This window comes from Hippoglossus hippoglossus, chromosome 16 (genome assembly GCF_009819705.1).
Source record: "Hippoglossus hippoglossus isolate fHipHip1 chromosome 16, fHipHip1.pri, whole genome shotgun sequence".
Classification (NCBI taxonomy): Eukaryota; Metazoa; Chordata; class Actinopteri; order Pleuronectiformes; family Pleuronectidae; genus Hippoglossus; species Hippoglossus hippoglossus.
In genome coordinates, this window is record NC_047166.1 from 26,254,487 (window position 1) to 26,272,795 (window position 18,309).

At 39.0% G+C, this 18,309-nt stretch overlaps 1 protein-coding gene across 6 annotated transcripts in view; it reads right to left on the minus strand.

Annotated features, from left to right (window-relative positions):
• Positions 1-10,033, minus strand: part of LOC117776533 (neurocalcin-delta A) — a 71,649-nt gene extending 61,616 nt beyond the window's left edge. For 5 of the 6 annotated variants that reach the window (XM_034610515.1, XM_034610514.1, XM_034610516.1 and 2 more), the window contains exons 1-2: positions 9,847-10,032; positions 7,233-7,360 (exon numbers count right to left, since the gene is read on the minus strand). The gene's annotated coding sequence lies outside the window, so the exon portion shown is untranslated. Of the gene's footprint in view, positions 1-7,232; positions 7,361-9,846 lie in introns of all 6 variants that reach the window. The other variant, XM_034610519.1, reaches the window with a different exon arrangement.
• Between the last annotated feature and the right edge of the window lie 8,276 nt (positions 10,034-18,309).

An 18,309-nucleotide genomic window follows, 5' to 3' on the forward strand; every position in this document is an offset into this window, starting at 1 on the left:
CTGGAGGTGAGTTTGAAGCCACATAAAGAGCAGGCAGAATGACATACAAAGAGAGATGACACAGCTGCAACCCATTAAGACAGTTCGTATGGCTGCACTATGATATGTCCCCACTGGATCAGTTGTTCCACACTTACTGAGAGCACCTGGGTGATGTTGAAAGAGGTGTTTGCCAAAACTATTTCAGTGGGACTACTTGCATTGGGGAATTGAGTCATTTACTTTGCCTCTGAGCAGATGCATGGTATATATCTAGGATACTGGGGCCTGTTTCAAAATGGTCACTTGCTCTAATGGTGCTAGTGTCCTGTCTCACGACTGATGTTGCTTGTAACGTGCAAATAAATATAAAACAGGGTCCCATATTTGTCTCTAGTGACCAAGCGGGTCACCAGTACATTGCTCCTTTGGATTGGGTAAATGTGTCGACGAAACTTCTCTCATGTTGCAAGTTGCATATGTCTAGTATTTCTCTGTCTTGCACATATTCCACAAATCCCTGAGGAAAATATCTGTCTCATTGGCTATTATATGCTCGACAATTTTCCCCAACCTGTTGCTAACTGTGCCTGTCTGTTGTTTTATGCTGAGCTAATAGGGTATATTGGGTTTGTTAACTGACAACACACAGCCTGCTGTGCCTGAACATAATGTGGATGAGCGCGAGATTGAACCAAAAACTGTTATAGGCTCGAAAACCAAACCAATAAGCTGAAAGATGATCAAATGCTCTGTAGAGCTGAGGGGAACTTGAGAGGTTGTTGATAATCACTAAGTGTTTCTACTGTTATCCATTGAAAGTATTGATTATAGCAAATTTGGGCAATATCAAACTTGGCTCAGGTGTTACTGCATGAGCTCAGTGAGTCAGAGTATTTTTTGCTCCACAAAGGTAATCAGTCTTCTTCAGATTTTGGCTGATCCATACAGTTTTCAGCAACCAACAGTCAAATGCAGCACTGACTCCACTCAAATAAGTTTCTGCACTTTTATGATGAAACAGAAATATTCTGCTTTATTTAGCATCAGGCCCTGAAGCCCATCACCAGATTGTTAGACATCGGCAGTTGGTCTCTGCATTTCTATCTGATCCTAATGAAGGAAAGTCATGCCAGACAAACAGATGGACAGAAAGACATGTACAGACACACATACAGAGTTGAGTCTAACTGCCAGCTGGTGTGTACAGCTGACATTTGAATGGGAGGCTGCAGAGGGATGTAGTTTTCTGGGAATATCAACACAAGGGTGCAAAGGTAATCGAGAGCAAATAAATATGATTGAATGTAAGAAGACCTTCGTGTAAAATTTAAAGATCTACAACCACTGGGAACCACTGGAGAGCCTTCTACTGGCAACAGGACAGGAACTGTTAGGTCACATCGTAAAGACAAACAGACTGGTGATAGCACTCACACTCAGTGCCTGTAATAATACAATAAGAACATTTGTATATCCTTTAAAGGTTATACACAAATAAGTATGTTTATGAGCAAATTCTGCTTAAGCCAGTTCATAATATAATACATTAATAATAGAAGATGAAAAAGGAAAAAGGCTAGTATTGGACTCTTACCCCAAATAATGCAAATGGGGTGCATGGTATTAGCCAACAGAGTTTGGAAGCAAATCCAAAATTACTGCAGAGTACAGGGTCTGTTATCACATCTAATGGCACTTTGTCCTATGATCTAACATAACAGACAGGCCTGCAGTGTATAGGTGTGATGACTCATAGGTCAAAAGATAGCATCTGACATAGCCAGGTGTCGACATTCAAACATCTATGGACTGCAGACTCACTCTGACATCCTCCTCTGGGGCCACATTTACTTTCCCACGCACACACAGCACACACAAGCTCCTGCCCAAGGGCATGCACGGGGTGCGCGGTAGCACCGCTACTTCCGCTAGCATTGCTATTTCCGGGAGAGGACATTTAAAACATTGCGTAAATACGCTGTTTGGAGTTGAATTTGAATGTCGGGGCTTAAGGACACTTGGATGACACCACAGGAGCAATACGGAGACATGTCGTTTTTTTCTGTTATTGGATTTTGCTGCAACGCTGTCCAGAAGTGTCTTGTGGACTCAAACACTTCACCCACACAAAGCGGCTTCTTTTGACATAACCTCACTATGCTTTGATTGATCAGTTTGGCTGCTACCTTACTACTATGCACCTTGCATGAAGGATGCTACAAGATATACTGTATAAGGACAAGAATTCAGACCACAATTGAGCATTTGATGAAAGAAAAAAGATTTGTGTTTACTAATTAGGCAATTGATTTATCACTTTGATGATTACAAAATCAATGCTGAGGTGCACTATCACACCAGTGATGATTTTGACACTGGTTCACCGCCCATAATGCCATAGGTAAAAAATAATAATAAACCTACAAAAATTCTAGTCTGACGTCAACCTCGGAGAGAAGTAGGCAGGCACAGTTAACAATAACAACATTTGGATTGTCAGCTAGTGTGGGTGCAGTAATAGATCCAACACGAGTTGTGGGGGAAAAAAAACCCACTCCCCAAGTGTGGTGTATGGAGATATATCACATCATCAGGAAGAACTAATAGCCACAAACCAGTATGCAACGGTGCCACAGAGAATTTCAAACAAAAGGAGGAAACACAGGCAAGCCTATCCTGAAATGTTAACGTTACAGGGGCAGATGGTGGCTGTTGTAGCAACGGTCAACAAAGTGTTTACAAAGGCAAACATCACCTTGTTTAGGCTAATGTAGTGACAGCACATGATGATATCTGTGTGCTCACAATGTTAGGTTACTGTCATCACGGTTCAGTCTGTTCCTTTATTATCCCCCGTGGCATAACGATATTTTAAATGAATATATTCACGTCAGTTTACACTACCGCTCGCACACAAACTGGAGGAGTGGGGATGTGTGTTTACGCTTGCACATTTGTGTGTGCGGAACCCTGTTTTAATTTTTTGCTGTGGTTTTGAATTTGGTATAGATAATTGTGGTATTGGTACTGACTATTAAATCTCTGGCAAAATAACACTTCTTTATGGGCGACTGTGGCTGAGGAGGTAGAGCCTGTCGTCATCTAACCAGAATGTCGGCGGTTCGATCCCTGTCTCCCTCATTCTGCGTGCTTTAGTGTCCCTGGGCAAGATACTGGGACCGTACAGTTTTGTACTGTAGCTCTTTGAGTGATCAACAAGACTAGAAAAGCGCTATATAAAAATACAGACCATTTACGATTCTATTGTTAATATTCACAAGGAAATCTGGCCCAAATACACCAAGGTTTACGGTTGTGAAGTGCTGGCTGAGTGAGTTACTGCTGTTGTTATTGACGCAGTTTACCTGGAGGAAACACAGTGAGAGTACAGTGATCAACAAATAGTACTCCTTAACAGATTTTTCACCCTCAACTGATTTTTCATTATTGCTGACGACTTCAATCATGTTAATTCAAAGACTGTTTCACATGTCAAGGTCACGGCATGAGTGCGCAAAGCTTGGATACACATGCACTGAGCACCCGCTCCTCTCAGGAGCTCCGTGAGCCAGGAGGGCCAGCCTGGCCCCTCTCACCATCCACAGTGGCTGAGTCAGAGTGCGTAAAGAGCGGATACACATGCACTGAGCGCCCGCTCCTCTCAGGTGAATTTCGCTGGACCTTGTTAACAGCCAAGTTATTAATGCTAAATGTCACATTCCCTTGAGACTGGATAGAACTGTTGAAAAACATCCTTTTAGGAGCATAGGCGTACTGAACCACTGAATAAATAGAGTATATCTCTCTATTCTCTCTGATGTGATGGCTGTAACTGCCCTTTGACAAGGCGTTTGATGTAAGATCATGGTGTGATCTCTTTCTTTTAAAAGGTTCAGTGTGTAAGATTTAAGTGAAAAGGATCTATTGGCAGAAATTGAATATAAAATAATCCTAGGTGTGTTTTCACTAGTGTGTTTCATCTAAATTGTACGAATTGTTGTTTTCTTCACCGTAGAATGGACCCTTTATATTTAAATTCTTTATATTTACATCGGGAGCGGGTCCTCTCTCAGGAGGCGCCATGTTTTTTACAGTCGTCAAAACCGGACAAACTAAACACCATTTGAGTTTTTATGACAACTGAAGGCTGCCACAGGTTCTCTGTCATGTTTGGAAAAGGAGGGTGAGGTGAGGGGTATTCAGGGGCAACATGCAACTTCTCCACTAGATGTCACTAAATTCTACACACTGAACCTTTAAGCTGCCACAATGTTTATCAACTTACAGGCATTCCACCTAAAGGAATCTAATATTTATGTTGTTTTTTTGTTGCTTTTTTTTTTTATTCATGAGTTGTCTAGTAGTTTGTTAATGGCTCGGGGGGCAAAGGTTTGGCACCCTGGTATATTGTAGTCCATTAAAACTGTAATACAATTTCATTTCCCAGGCATATGATGTACAATAAATGACAGTAAAAGCTGAAAATATTTTTTTTGTGGGTTCTTTGACACAGTGTGTGGAAACAGGTTCATTAAGTAGCTCTATGAGTAACTAATCAGTCACAGAAAAACCCTGAATGATGTCAGTTGGGTGTTTTTTCTCACTCACACTGGTTGAGACCTAAGACAACTAGTGAAAGTGTTTAATTTTAGAAAGAAAGTTTCGAAACACCAGTTGTTACTCCCACAATGCATGACAGACTAAAGAGTGAGCCATATTTTCAATGTGATAATTCAGCCAACTTTTCTTATTTCTACACCATAGTTTTGGTTTGTAGTGTTTTTATATTTCACTGCAATGTTAACTATAGTGCTCAGGCGACATATTGAAACTTTGATTTGGATTGATGATAACTGCCATATCTGTGAATTACTGGAGCTAGAAAATTTGAAGAAAAGATGGTGTTGTTTCAATAATATGAAACTTATTGGCATGGAGTCATGATTGAACCCGAATCTACTATATTCACAAATGATCTGTCTTGAATGGATGGAATGAGGAGGTGTAGTGAGTTAGGCATTATAGTGAGGGCGGTGGCCAGCACATCATGTTCCCTTGTTCAACCTGTCACCAACGTGTCCACGGACTGATAGTTGATGGTCCTGTTTGGTCTCAGCCATGAAGCCACACTCTGTCGAGCAGAGCAGAGGGACAGGGGAACAAGGGCAGATCTCCCACTGTGTTAGTGAGATGCTGTGATATTTGCCTGTACAGTGGGGCTTCAGGGAGTTTTTTATCAAAAATATATTATATAAATATATACACTGCTCAAATATATTAAGGGAACACTCAATCGTCACAGTAGAAAACCAAGTCAGTTAAACTCCAGGGATATCAATCTGTCCATTTAGGAAGCACAAGTCATTGTGAATAAATTCCACCTGCTTTGGTGCAAATGAAAGTGACAGGTGCAATAGAGAGGCAAAAGCAAGACAACCCCCCAAAAAGGGGAACAGGTTGTATATGTGGTGACCACAGACAATTGTTTTCTCCTTATCCTTCCTGACTGATTCTTCTCTAGTTTTGGGTTCTGCGAGTGTCCTTGTCACTACTGGTATTCATGAGGCTGTACCTGCAACCCAATCAGGTAGTCCAGCTCATCCAGGATGGCACATCCATACGTGCAGTTGCAAGACGGTTTGCTGTGTCTCCCTCAGCAGGTTTCAGCCCTGTATCTGTTGCACATCTGCTCAATTTAACATTTGATGCACAGTTCAACTGACATTTACGTCTCACCTACAGCTCCTCCGGGTAATGTCTATATGAATTCAGGATTGCAGTGGATGTGTGAACCCGTTCACACAGCGCAAAGCTTCGCTCTGAGCAACCATCTGCTGATCCACCTCTCGGCCTCATTGACTGGAGCACAAGCAAACAGAATGGAGCCTCTCATTTGCAAGGCAGTGGTGATGGTTTAGTAGAAGGTTTGTCTCAAAAGTCACTAGATTTATTACTAGGTGCTTTTTCAAAGAAAATCAAAGGCTGCTAAAGGAGTCTGATGATTACATTTTAAAACAGCAAGGGACAAAACTCAGCTAGCTGACCAATGGTGTAAGTTCATCACAAACTCAATTCTATCACTCACTCTGTCAATCAGTCAGTCAATCAGACATTCGGATATGTAGCGCTGGACTGTGGTTGGTCCAGCCAAAGAACAACCAAGAGGCAATGTCAGCTCTCTTGCTTAATGCCTATAAAGTAATAAAAAAAACATCTTCATCATGTCTTTACATGGACCATATCTATAGCTCTTATCCTGTTCACCACTGTCCATTTTTATTCATTATAGTACTTCATTTTCAGAAATTTTGAAATGCTGCTGACCCTGTCTTAGTTTGAAAACTCTGGAGTAGTGTTTTAGTCTGATGGGCAGAAACTGAGACTAAGACTAAGACAAAATCCAAAAATATACTTGCTGATAACCACACGTACATGTATGTAAGATGGTTGCTTCACTTATCCTGCGTCCGTTTGGTGCGTAGGTTGTGGACATCCTCAGAAATTAATGCAACATGTCAAAACCACATAAAAGTCAGGACAGTAGCGAGTACTTGACAGGGTAAATGGGCACATCATTAGCGGCATGTCATCAAGTCAGAAAACGCAGAGTTTTGAAGACAAGCTGTGTGACCAGTTCTGGAATTACCCACTTTTCCACATTTCTGTTTTGATCTTAACATTAGCCAAATGTTAATCTCCTTGAGTGCCGTCATCTTAGTTTATGTTTACTGCACACAAATCAGGAAGTGGCAGAAGAGAGCGGTGCACTCTACAAACAGTCTGAGTTCTGTGGTGTGCCCTCTACTGGTTGCCTATGCATGCGCATGGTTTAACAGCGAGTATATCACACCCACATTTTTTCCTGATTGGGTCTTATCAGTCCTGACTCGACTAACAGCTGAATGCAAAATGTTGCTAACAATTACTGTCAGTAGCAATTCCACCTGATCTTAGTTCCGAGAAAAGAAATCCCTGTTCTTATTTTTTATCATTGCTATTTCTCATTCGAAGCATTTTAAGTAACTAAGCAACCAACTGCAGAGTAGACAGTCTGCTTCCTGTTTACACTGGCACACCCATGACCAATGTTAGTGAATGGCCTGGATGTATTTTCAAGTATGTTGGTATAGACGGAGATTACTTCCAACACAGATCCAAAATGTTTGTCTAGACAGAGATTGTATTTGTGTGGATGTAGCCTTCATGTAGTCCTTAACAATTAATTTAGTTTCTGTAGTTGTGTCACTCACCAGATGGAATGTGTAGACGCCTTCAGCCCAGGGGAGAGGTGTCACACTGCTGGCTCACTCCCTCTGCTATCTCAGTTTACAGTGTCCTTCCTTATTCACCACTGAACTTCACTGCAACTTAACAGCACCTGAGGAGGGATGTAAAGAAACTAACTTTTCAATTTAAAAGTGTAACGGTACTTTCTGTTTAATCCTGTTAACTAACTAACAGAAAGATAGACAAACAAACGCAGACGAAAACATAACGTCCTTGACAGAGGAAATAAAGAAAAAGAGACACAAGTAGGTATCATTCACCTGCAGCTCTGTTTAATAAACAGGTTAGCCTGACTGAAAACATGTCACCAAATTCCTCATCAAGCTTTAACACTAGCAATGAAACTCCTTCCTTTTCAGCCAGTTGATGTCGACTGCAGCTGTGAGGGGGGGATATCACAGCCTGCAGATGTGCGACGTGCCCCAGATGTTGGCTCATCTGTCTCTCCGTGCATGTTATGAACTCCAGAGATGAGGTGACAAATCTACTTTGCACATCCAGACACCTTCCACACTCTGACACTGCTGTAATATGTTTTACTCTCCTGTCACATCACAAGATAAAAACAAATCCTAATCACACTGACTGAGAGTCAAGTGGAGTCAGTTTTTTTAGTGCAATGTCATACCAGAAGTTATCTCAGGGGACATTTCCTAAAGAGATGTGCTCAATAAATACATGTTTTTCACTATTAAGGGAGAGTGATCTTGGACTTGCTCCAACCTTAAATTGGAATAAACAGCTGATTAAACGATTAGTTGATTTACAGCTAAATTAATCTGCAATGCTTTAAAAATGTATTTATCTTTTATGTCGCTTTTCTAGCTAAGAATATTTCCCCAAAAAATGTTTGCTTCTCAAGTGTGAAGGTTTATTGCTCTGCCTTTTATTACAATGATTAGAATATTTTTGTCATTAATGGGCTCAAGGTAACAGACACTTCTCACAAACATTTAAACATGTCATTATACATCTGCAAAGAAGAGCATAGGCATTACAACACCAAGTTAGCATGCAAAATACCAGGACCCTGAAACTGAAGCAGCAAATAAATTATTGATGAATTATTTGGCCTATAAACCATCCAAAAAATGATGAAAAATGTTCATCACAGTTGGCCCTTTTCCCAGCAGACATTTTGCCATGTCACAATAATACAAAATGAGTGATGGCTAAATTCTGAGGGATTAGTTGTAAGATTGATCGATATAAAAAAAAATGATTGTTCTTACCATTAATCTAAATATACTGTATCAATATAAAAAAAAATACCAGTAGTGACAAGGACACTCGCATTGCCTAATATTAGACCGATAAGTCAAAGCAGGTGTCTCGTGTATACATATACATGTCCATTACTGATATCTATTTATAAGAACTAGATATTTGTAAGTTTAAAAAAAAGATCTGATGACAATGTACTGGCTAACTTTAAAAAACAACAACACATATTTGTATTTTAAAAGAATTGTGACCAAGATGCACAATGTGGGCTGGACATTTTTCTATGTAAAAATAAATAGGCCTATGTCAAATCTCTGTTGAACTAACTATATAATAATGATAATATTTCTGACTTAGTTAAGCATTTCTGTACATTTCTGTACGTTAATATGGCTTGATCAATGAGTGTGGTTGATTTAGCTCAAGCTTCTCACTCATCTTACTGTGATTTAGGGCTGGGCGATAAAACAATATCAAAAATCCTCACAATACAACAAAAGTCCAGGATATATTGATATAATGCTTGTTCATTGTGCAAGCACAGTGAGGCAGTATAATAAATGACCAACAACCTCAGATTTGTAAAATGTTTTGCTGTTTATCAAGTGTTTGCCCTTCTCTGCTCAAAAGGAATAGCTTTAAACCACAACCTTCATTCAGGAGTAATAATCCCTCCGAAATAATAATGTGACATTTAAAGTGACAATTATTGAAATTACCTGATGTGATTTTTTCCCCCGTCTGTATATGATTTTGGCCATATTACCCATGCTTTGGTTCACATAATATATTCAAGGATGAAAGTCGTGGATATTGGTGAAATCTCTGTTTTGGGAGTGTGTACAGAGAGACTACACACATGGTTAAAGACTGACACACACGCGCGCGCGCGCACACACACACACACACACACACGCACACACACACACACACACCTCTTCACTTGAGCATGTACAACACAATCTGAGGAAACCTAGTGGCTCAGGTCATACACAACAGTGAGACACAACACCGCGGACACTACAGATGTAAGTTTGGGAGAAAAGCCGGCGGAGCATTGAAAGGGGTGCAGGGGTGGTTTGTATCCTACGCAGCTCATACTAGCATAACAAGCTAAATGCTACTGTTGATGCTTCCACAGCTACACACGGTTCAACACAGCACAAACCCTGGGAACCGCAGCTAGCTACATATCTGATAAGCCACAGTGCAGGGACGGAAATGTTTACCGGACTGTTTACATTGTTAGAGGAGGACACGGTGCTGAGTTTACCACAGTAACTGTGTGTTGAGTCTCCAGAGGAATGAAAGTGAAACATGCTGTAGACAGCTGAGATCAAACTAAAGACTCACCGCTCAGGTTCAATGTGTCACCAGTCGTAGCTTTTTCATCTGCCGTGAAATCTGTACACAGCAGCACAAAGCGACACGAACACATGAAACCACAACAAGTGTCAGTGTGGCTACATCAAAGATCGCATTCAATGAAGATGTGCTATGGGAGGAAGATCTGGCTCATCTTCCGGCCTGTGTCCGGCATTACGCATGCGCCCTCGGGAAAAGCACTGATGTTTTGTTTCTGTGAAACGACGGTGTAGTTATTTTACTATATCTATAGATATATATCTATATCTATAGATATAGATATAGATATATCTGTGTTTGCATTTGTGGTATTTTGTTAAAGAGCAGAGTAAGACTTCTGTCTTCTCCATTCTATCTATTCACCCCCACAGCTAGAGCGCGATACAATCATTTTAAAATCAGCCTGTGGCGTCATCTAGTGGGCAACAAGGGAAGCTAGACATTTTCCTCAGGATTTACTAAGGCACCATAACAGAATTTGATGATATAACTATTTTTAATAATAATAATAATAATAATAATAATAATAATAATAATAATAATAATAATGTATTATTATAATTATTGTTATTGTTATTATTATTATTATTATTATTATTATTATTATTATTATTATTATACCAAAAACATTGTACGGCATTAATAGTACATACAGATCATCATTATAAACTTTACCTTACATAATAGTCCAGTAAATTCAAGGCTGTCATTGGTGGTGACACTTTTGTGTTGATTTTAGCCAGAGCTTGAGACTGATTTTTGATTAAGGAACACTTTCTAAATCCCTGATGTTTGCTGGTATAGAAATCCACTTCCCCACTACTTTAATTAAGAGAGCAGATTGACCAAAGGTGGACTTGTGAACTGTGGCATCCAGTCACCCCGAGTGGACGCTCTACCCCTACCAGCATTACCACTGCTCTGATAAACATCTTGCAGGAAGAAAAATAAACAGTTATTAAAACTGAGGAAATTATATTTTTCCAGTATGTAAGACTGATAACAACAACAAAAAAATCTATTTATATATACATATATATAAATTAAATTAAATAGCAACAATCCTACATGGCCTCAAAATATAAATTCTGAATTCAAATGCAGGAGGTGAATTGATAAAGAGAGCTGCTTGTCATCCTTCTTGTCTGCCTACGTGTTAACTGTTCCTCGTTATTCATAGACATCCTCAAGAGTATATATGATATACAGTATATATATATATATATATACTGTATAGTGGGTTGAGGGTTTCCTTTCTTCAGTCTCTTTTTACACTATAGCATTTTCCATTGTTTTACAGAAACTTTGTATTCTAGAAAAAAAGCCTGTTTTAATAAACTTTGGATTAACCGCAAGCACTGGTGTAACAATTTTCAGAAATCATAAGTAAATATAGAAAATGCCCAACATGAGATGTGCCAGTCACTACAAAATGAAGAGCAGTTACAGGGAGACCATCACTAACACTCACAGAGCACATACTTGTGACCGGAGGGTTGAATCGACTCACCAGAATCTTTCTAAATTGAAACATGAATTTCTCAGTCACTTCTCTACCCGGAGACCCCTGTTCTCTTTGGTTCCTGTGCTGGTGCCTGGCTGGGTTTAGTTATCCATCCGCTGCTTTACGGATGACAATATTTTCAATACATGATCATATATATCATATCACAACTGTGAAGAATGGCACCCACATCTCAGAGTTTACATCCTTTAATATTTATTATAGTATGCTGCAGGACTTGGTATGATATCTGTGCAGAGAAGTCAGTGTGAATGAATGAATGAATTAATCAATCAATCAATCAATCAATCAATGTTAAAGGCAGGAAATTAAAAGGAAGAGGCAGGGAGTTGTGTGTAGAGAATACCAGCAGGTGGTGATCAAGTTCTGTGCTCCACAGTTAATTCCCATCTATGATCTCACTTCATCTCATACAAGTTCGGGTGCAAAAACAACATTAATTCAATCAATCAATCAATCAATCAATTACTTTATTGTCGGTCATTGAAAAATAAAGTCTGAAATATGTGTGTGTTTGTTTGTGTGTGTCTGCGAGTGTTGGGATGAGAGGCATTGTCACAGCCAATAGTTTTGGTAAAGCAGGTTTCCTCATATAACCTCTGCCTCTGTTTAGAATCTTAATAATTATCCTCCCCACTTCATCTCAGGCACTTTTTAAAAACATGAATCACGCTGCACTGGATCACATATAGATTTCTGAACATTCTGTGTTCCCCCCCCCCCCCCCCCCCCCCCCCCCCCCACACACACACACACACACACACACACACACACACACACAGATCAGTCAGATCTGTCTATGAATCTACTCTCACTTTAATGGGTAGAGACATAATAAACAAGAAGTGATGCCAGGCGTGGTAATAAATTCTGCAGGAATACTAATTAGGGTTTTGAAGGGTCAGAGGACTGTTCCCATAACAAAAATTACTCTGTCACTTGCTCCTGACATTGTGGTTCTCACATTATGCGCTGATGTCTGTTCTGAGAAAACACTGGATTACTTCAAACAATATTTTTATATAAAATATATACATAATGTAAACCATTAGAAACCATAGAAACCATAACAACTAGTTATCATGGATCATATCTATACTGCTCATTGTTAGACTTAATTGAAATATTGTTTCTGGAGAAAATCTTGATGTGGGTGTGGTAGAAAGAAATCAAACTGAAGGAGTTCATCATTCATAGGGACTATTGTCCTGGAAGCAAAACAAATCTATGCTTTGTTTGGCTGAATCTTAATTACTGTTAATCACAGTTAACTGGCCAATAAAGTAGATAGAATTAACGGACAGTTGCGGCCCAAATGACCAATCTCTCCTCCCAAACAAAACCCACTGAATGACGGCGAAACATTCTATAATAAGTAAAGCCTGGCGATCAGAGGGGAGCGTAGAAATGGCCTAAAAACAAAGGAATCTGTCCAGAGGGGAGGATTACATTTATCAGGACTGCCGAGCTGCCATGCAGACAGAGACAGGATCAGAGGGGGATAACTCGCAGAAAGCAGGCTTAGTGAAAAGGGAAAGAAAAGCATGAGGAGTCTGAATAATAAAACACTGCATGTATGAAATAGGACAAAAAGGTTTTTAATTATTTCCCTTGCATTTTGGAACATGAAATTGCTAATTATGTCAACAATGATTTTGTAAAATTGTTATCTCCAGAAAAGATTTGCTCACGCCTTTTACGCCGTGCAGCATTTTTAAATGAATTAATTAGGCGATCACAGTAATTACTGTTTATATTGTTGTTAATGAGCCCAAAGGCAAGCGAGCTGCACTCATCCAAATTACAGTCATGAGGCACGGAGCCAAGAAACAGTCCAAACCAGAGTACCGCATGTTAAACATTCCCCCAGTCTTCCTGGTTAACAAGCAACCAAGAGCATGGTGAGGTATTCTTTGATGTTTCATATATTTTTGACCACCCATTTTACATATTATTACATGTCGATACAGAATACTGTTTTTAACCTTTGTTAATGTCATCAGCCCAAAAAGGCACTATTAATCAGATAGCAACTGCAGTTAAATATACATGTAAAACAGACACATCTGATCACAATCACTGTGTCATCTTCCTCATTTCTCTCATTTCATTTGTCATTTTGTCAGACATCTATCTCAGGTTCTTCGTCCCCATTTGTCAGACTTGGTCTCACATTTACTGACAGCATCTTGCCCATATTGTATTCATCAAGCTCTGCAGCTATTTGAAACACAATAGCTGAGCATTGCAGTGGAAAGGTCTTATTATAAATAATCTGTGCACACACATGCACACACACACACACAGATCCATGTGGAAAATCTGTGTTCCCTTGTTCTTTATTTGCGAAAAAATGTCAAAGCAAATTGTCTTTCTTTCTTTCATTCAGGAACTGAAAAAGATTGTTCTTTTAAGATTTTGATTGTAATATGTTAATAGAGTAAAAAAGTGAAAGAACATTTTATTTATCATAGGATAACTATACCACATAATTAAGTTTTTTTTTATGCACAATAGGTGAAAGTGAAAGGAAATATTGTGGGACAGTAACAATTTATTATTAATATCTAATAAGATCAGGTAAGTGTACTCCATGATACACACATTCTTTACAGCTACTATTTAACAATCATGGGCTACAAGAAACAATACCCTGCCCTGACACAGAGACAACGTTTTGGTTCTTTGCATATGGCAAAGTGCACACACTAAAGTCATTATTTTGAATATATATCGTGATTGTAAACATATTTCCTTTTTTTCCCCTGAACCCCCTCCCTCAATTCATGATTAGAATTGAAAATATACCAGATACCCAAGACTGACCACATATATAGGCCTTGTATAAAACTGTGTGTGTGGTGTGCTTTTATTTGAATAACAGACGCTGTGAGAAAGAGAAAGAAAAGCAAGAGGTTGCACCTGCATTTGGGTCCATCCAGAGTTGATAAAGTCTTCCTCCTATAAAAGAAGAAGGAAAAGATATTTCTGTCGCCTTGGTTACCGTCTGCACTAAAGCATTGATAAGGAAACAGTGTGCATTCAGAGAGCACTGAGGCCTTGTGTATGACATCATACTCCTGTGACCTGTCGCACAGCCAACACATGACTGAGAAAGGACCTGCCATAGTTTACTCTTAAATTCAGGTGTGCTTGATACAATGCATTTTTTTGTGTCATCAGCACTTGAAGCAAGTAAAGAATTAACCAAGACCAGAAGAAATTAAATGTGTGTGTGTAAAGTAGCTTTGAAGTTTAACAGTGAAATAGAGTCTTTGTCCCTTTATTTGTACAGAAACTCAAATGAAACCACTGGACACATGAAGCGGAGGCAAAATGACACATGGTGTTATCTGCAGTTGGCTGTGTGGCTAAAAGGTGTAAGCAATACTGGTCCCAGTCTGTGTGCTCAGGCTGAGCGACAGGCAGCTGCAGCACATGAGGACAGCAGTCAGTAGCGAGTAGGATGCTGCCACAAACTGTTCTGACTGAGAACAGACAGAGAACGGAACCTTTATTCAGAGGGTCTCACACACACACACACACACACACACACACACACACACACACACACACACACACACACACACACACACACACACACACACACACACATTTATTTGTACAGTTGCACCCAAACATGCGTAACATATTCATATGTGTATGTAAGAGTGATGTGTTGTATGAGCTTGATCCGGACCTTTTCTACTGTCCAACCACACTCATTGCTCTGAAGTAAATTAGTAACTTCTGTATGTTGGTTCAAATTACATGAGCCTGTTGTGTGAGGTTGGGATTGGATTATTGAATGATTGTGAGTGTGACTGTGGAAACCATGAATGAATGAACTCTCTGATAGGTGGGCGGTGACGTGATCCAAAATGTTCACCATTCTATCCTTGATAAAACCTCAGTGTGTTTGAAATTCTGGTGAAAGCACAGTGTTTCACATTTATCAAGGTACTGACAGAGAAATATGTGTAAACTGGATTTTATATTACAGGAAATGTTGCAGCTCCATCATTGACATAACCAAATATAAATATGCATGGATATAGTCAAAATAAACCAAGGTAATACAAAAAGGAAAAATATAACCTTTCAATGTTTTATTCACAAAACAAATGTCTATAAAAAGATTGCGTCAGAAAAATAAAATGCAGAGGTGTTATTTCTAGATATTATGAAAAATGGTGTGTAATTATTCATACTGTGTACATCAATAACTTGCCTTGCAGTCCCGCATTCTCTGTCTCTCCCTCAGATGTTTATCTAAATAGATGCTCTCTAATTAATGTGTCTGGAGGCCGTATTATTCTTTGAGGATGATATTTTCCTGTGATGAAAGGCAGAGAAGGTCAATTTTAACAGAGACCCATGGGAGAGAACAGGACGCGCAGAGACTGTGCGTGTGTCTACCTGTGTGCATGTGCACTATTCTACACTGATTGGTTTTAATGTGTGACAAGATTAATCGTGATGTGTGTGTGTGTGTGTGTGGTGCAGGTGTCACTCATGTTGAGGGCTTAAAAACAATAATGTAATAGGGACTTGTCTTCCTTATTGGGACAAAAAAGTCCCTATAACCTACATTTTAGGGTGAGAACATGTTTAAAGGTTTGGGTAAAGTCAGATTTGTGTGTGTGTGTGTGTGTGTGTGTGTGTGTGTGTGTGTGTGTGTGTGTGTGCATTTTGACTTAATTCAAAATAAGCTGATTCTAGCTGGAACATCTACACTTGTGGCATACTAACGTTTTTATTGCCCTTCCTAATGCTTATTCTGAAAACATTTTACATTTACATAAGGCAAGTTGATCTGATTTAAGTGAGGAAAAGTCACAGTAAAACAGAAAAGATTTAATAGAGTTCAAAATGATAAAGTACAGTGTTCTCCAGAACTGCTTGTGATTGACTGTTGACTTCTTTGAATTTAGGAAAATTGTGTGAATAGCCTGAAACCTTTTTTTAAAATGTGACATGGGAACTCATGGAAAATAAATGAAGCACTTACATGTTGCATTAACTTCAGTGTTAGTATTCTGAAATGGCAGAGAAAGACAAATCACACGAGTTCCAGGAAAATGATTCTCCCTTTGACAGAATTGTAGTTGGTTTGTATTTGGAACAAAACCTTTTCCTCAGTTTTGTTCTAGGATATCATCTCTCATTCTTAGTGGTGCTTAAATGATTGGATATTAGAATTTTTTGATCTGTATATTCTCATCACCATTGATCATCTTGACTTTTCATTACAGCCACAAGGTAGTTAGAGATGATCTATCATACCTTATTTACATCATACTAAAAGGTGATCTACATTAGAAATAAGAATAAAGACTGCCTTGGAATAAATATGAATGGAATTGCTGCAGTTTAGGTTCTGCAGAACATCTTGTTTGTCCAAACCTCTCTCCTATATTACATTCATATACTACTACACAGATTTTTGCAAAGGCAGCCTTTTTTTAAATTAATGAAAGCGATTAATTATTTATAATATAATTATAAACGGCAGCACAGTTGTCAGGAGGTGGTTGGGTTAGATGGCAGACATACAAAGTGCATCAGTATATTATCCTCATCTGTGGCTCATGCCTTATTAGAAGAAGCATATATCTACTGTTGTGCTGTCAATGTGTAAAGGTCCAGAATGCTATGAAGCTAACCAAAATACATCACTGCTGCCATTTTACATGCAATAAAAATATTACCACCTACAAAATATAAAGTATTTTAGTGTGAGAACCAAATCTTTTGTTCTTGTATCATGTAAACAAATCTATCAATTGTTACAAACCAAATCCTGTTGTATTGCAGGTAGCACTGTTGCTTGTCCAAAACAATTAATTTATCTGGGCCTATAATCAGCAAAAGTGCTTTCAATGCATATTATTATATTATTCAGAATAGGTCATGGGTCAATAGAGTTATGTTTACGTTGCTATAATGAGGTTATCTTAGAAGTCAAGATCTACATAGCTACAGACAATTGTTTGCATTGCTGGACAAACAAAATCCACAACGTTGCTATTTCTGATATAAAAGGAGTAGAATGTGGCTCTATTCACAGATTTTTCACTAACGATCTCTTGAGAAGCACATGCAGATGTGTCATCCATGTATTACACAGGACCCTTCCATAGGTTGCTGTTTGGAAGCTAACCTTGTCCTGTGACTTTCCACTTATCTAGAGCATTGGGGAACTCTCCCATGAGGTTAAAAGTTTGAATAATTCATCTCATTATCATTATCTAGATTCAGATAAACTGGTATAGCTAGACTTTAGCCCACTTATCCCCACATCACCTGTGTGCACTGTCATTTATGCTATAGTTTATATGCTCTTCAGTTCCTCCTCATAGTTTACCTCTGAACCTAGCTGCTGTGATTGCAACTGGCTGAAACCTGCAATAATGAGACCTGCAATTAGCACTGGCCAATCAATGGGGTAATTGCAGAGCAAGACTGATGGACTATGAGGGGAGAGGAGGGGTTTGCTGCCAGCACCATATCGATTTCCCTAAAACCAATTAGTTGGTTTCTACCACTTTGGAGTGTTTGTCCCCAGCCATCTGCTTCTTTGATACAGAGCAGAAAACATAATGTTGCATAGATTGTATGCTGCACTGATCCACGTCCTATCTGTTTGTGGCTGATGAGGGAATCTAAATTAGGATCTTTGTCCATAAAGACAGTTACATTTAGTTTGTGAAAAGCACAAGCCTTATGCCACAGACACAAACCCATCTTTTAGATGAATGTTTATTATTTTCCTTCATCATGGACTGTAATGTGCTAACAGTGTTTTAATATTGGTTTCCATGTGAAAAGGTAAACTAACAGTTCTAAATTGCTAAGCCCTGCCCACATAGACTGCATTTACACTTGGCAATGAAATATGTCTTATATCCAATTTATCTGTGTAT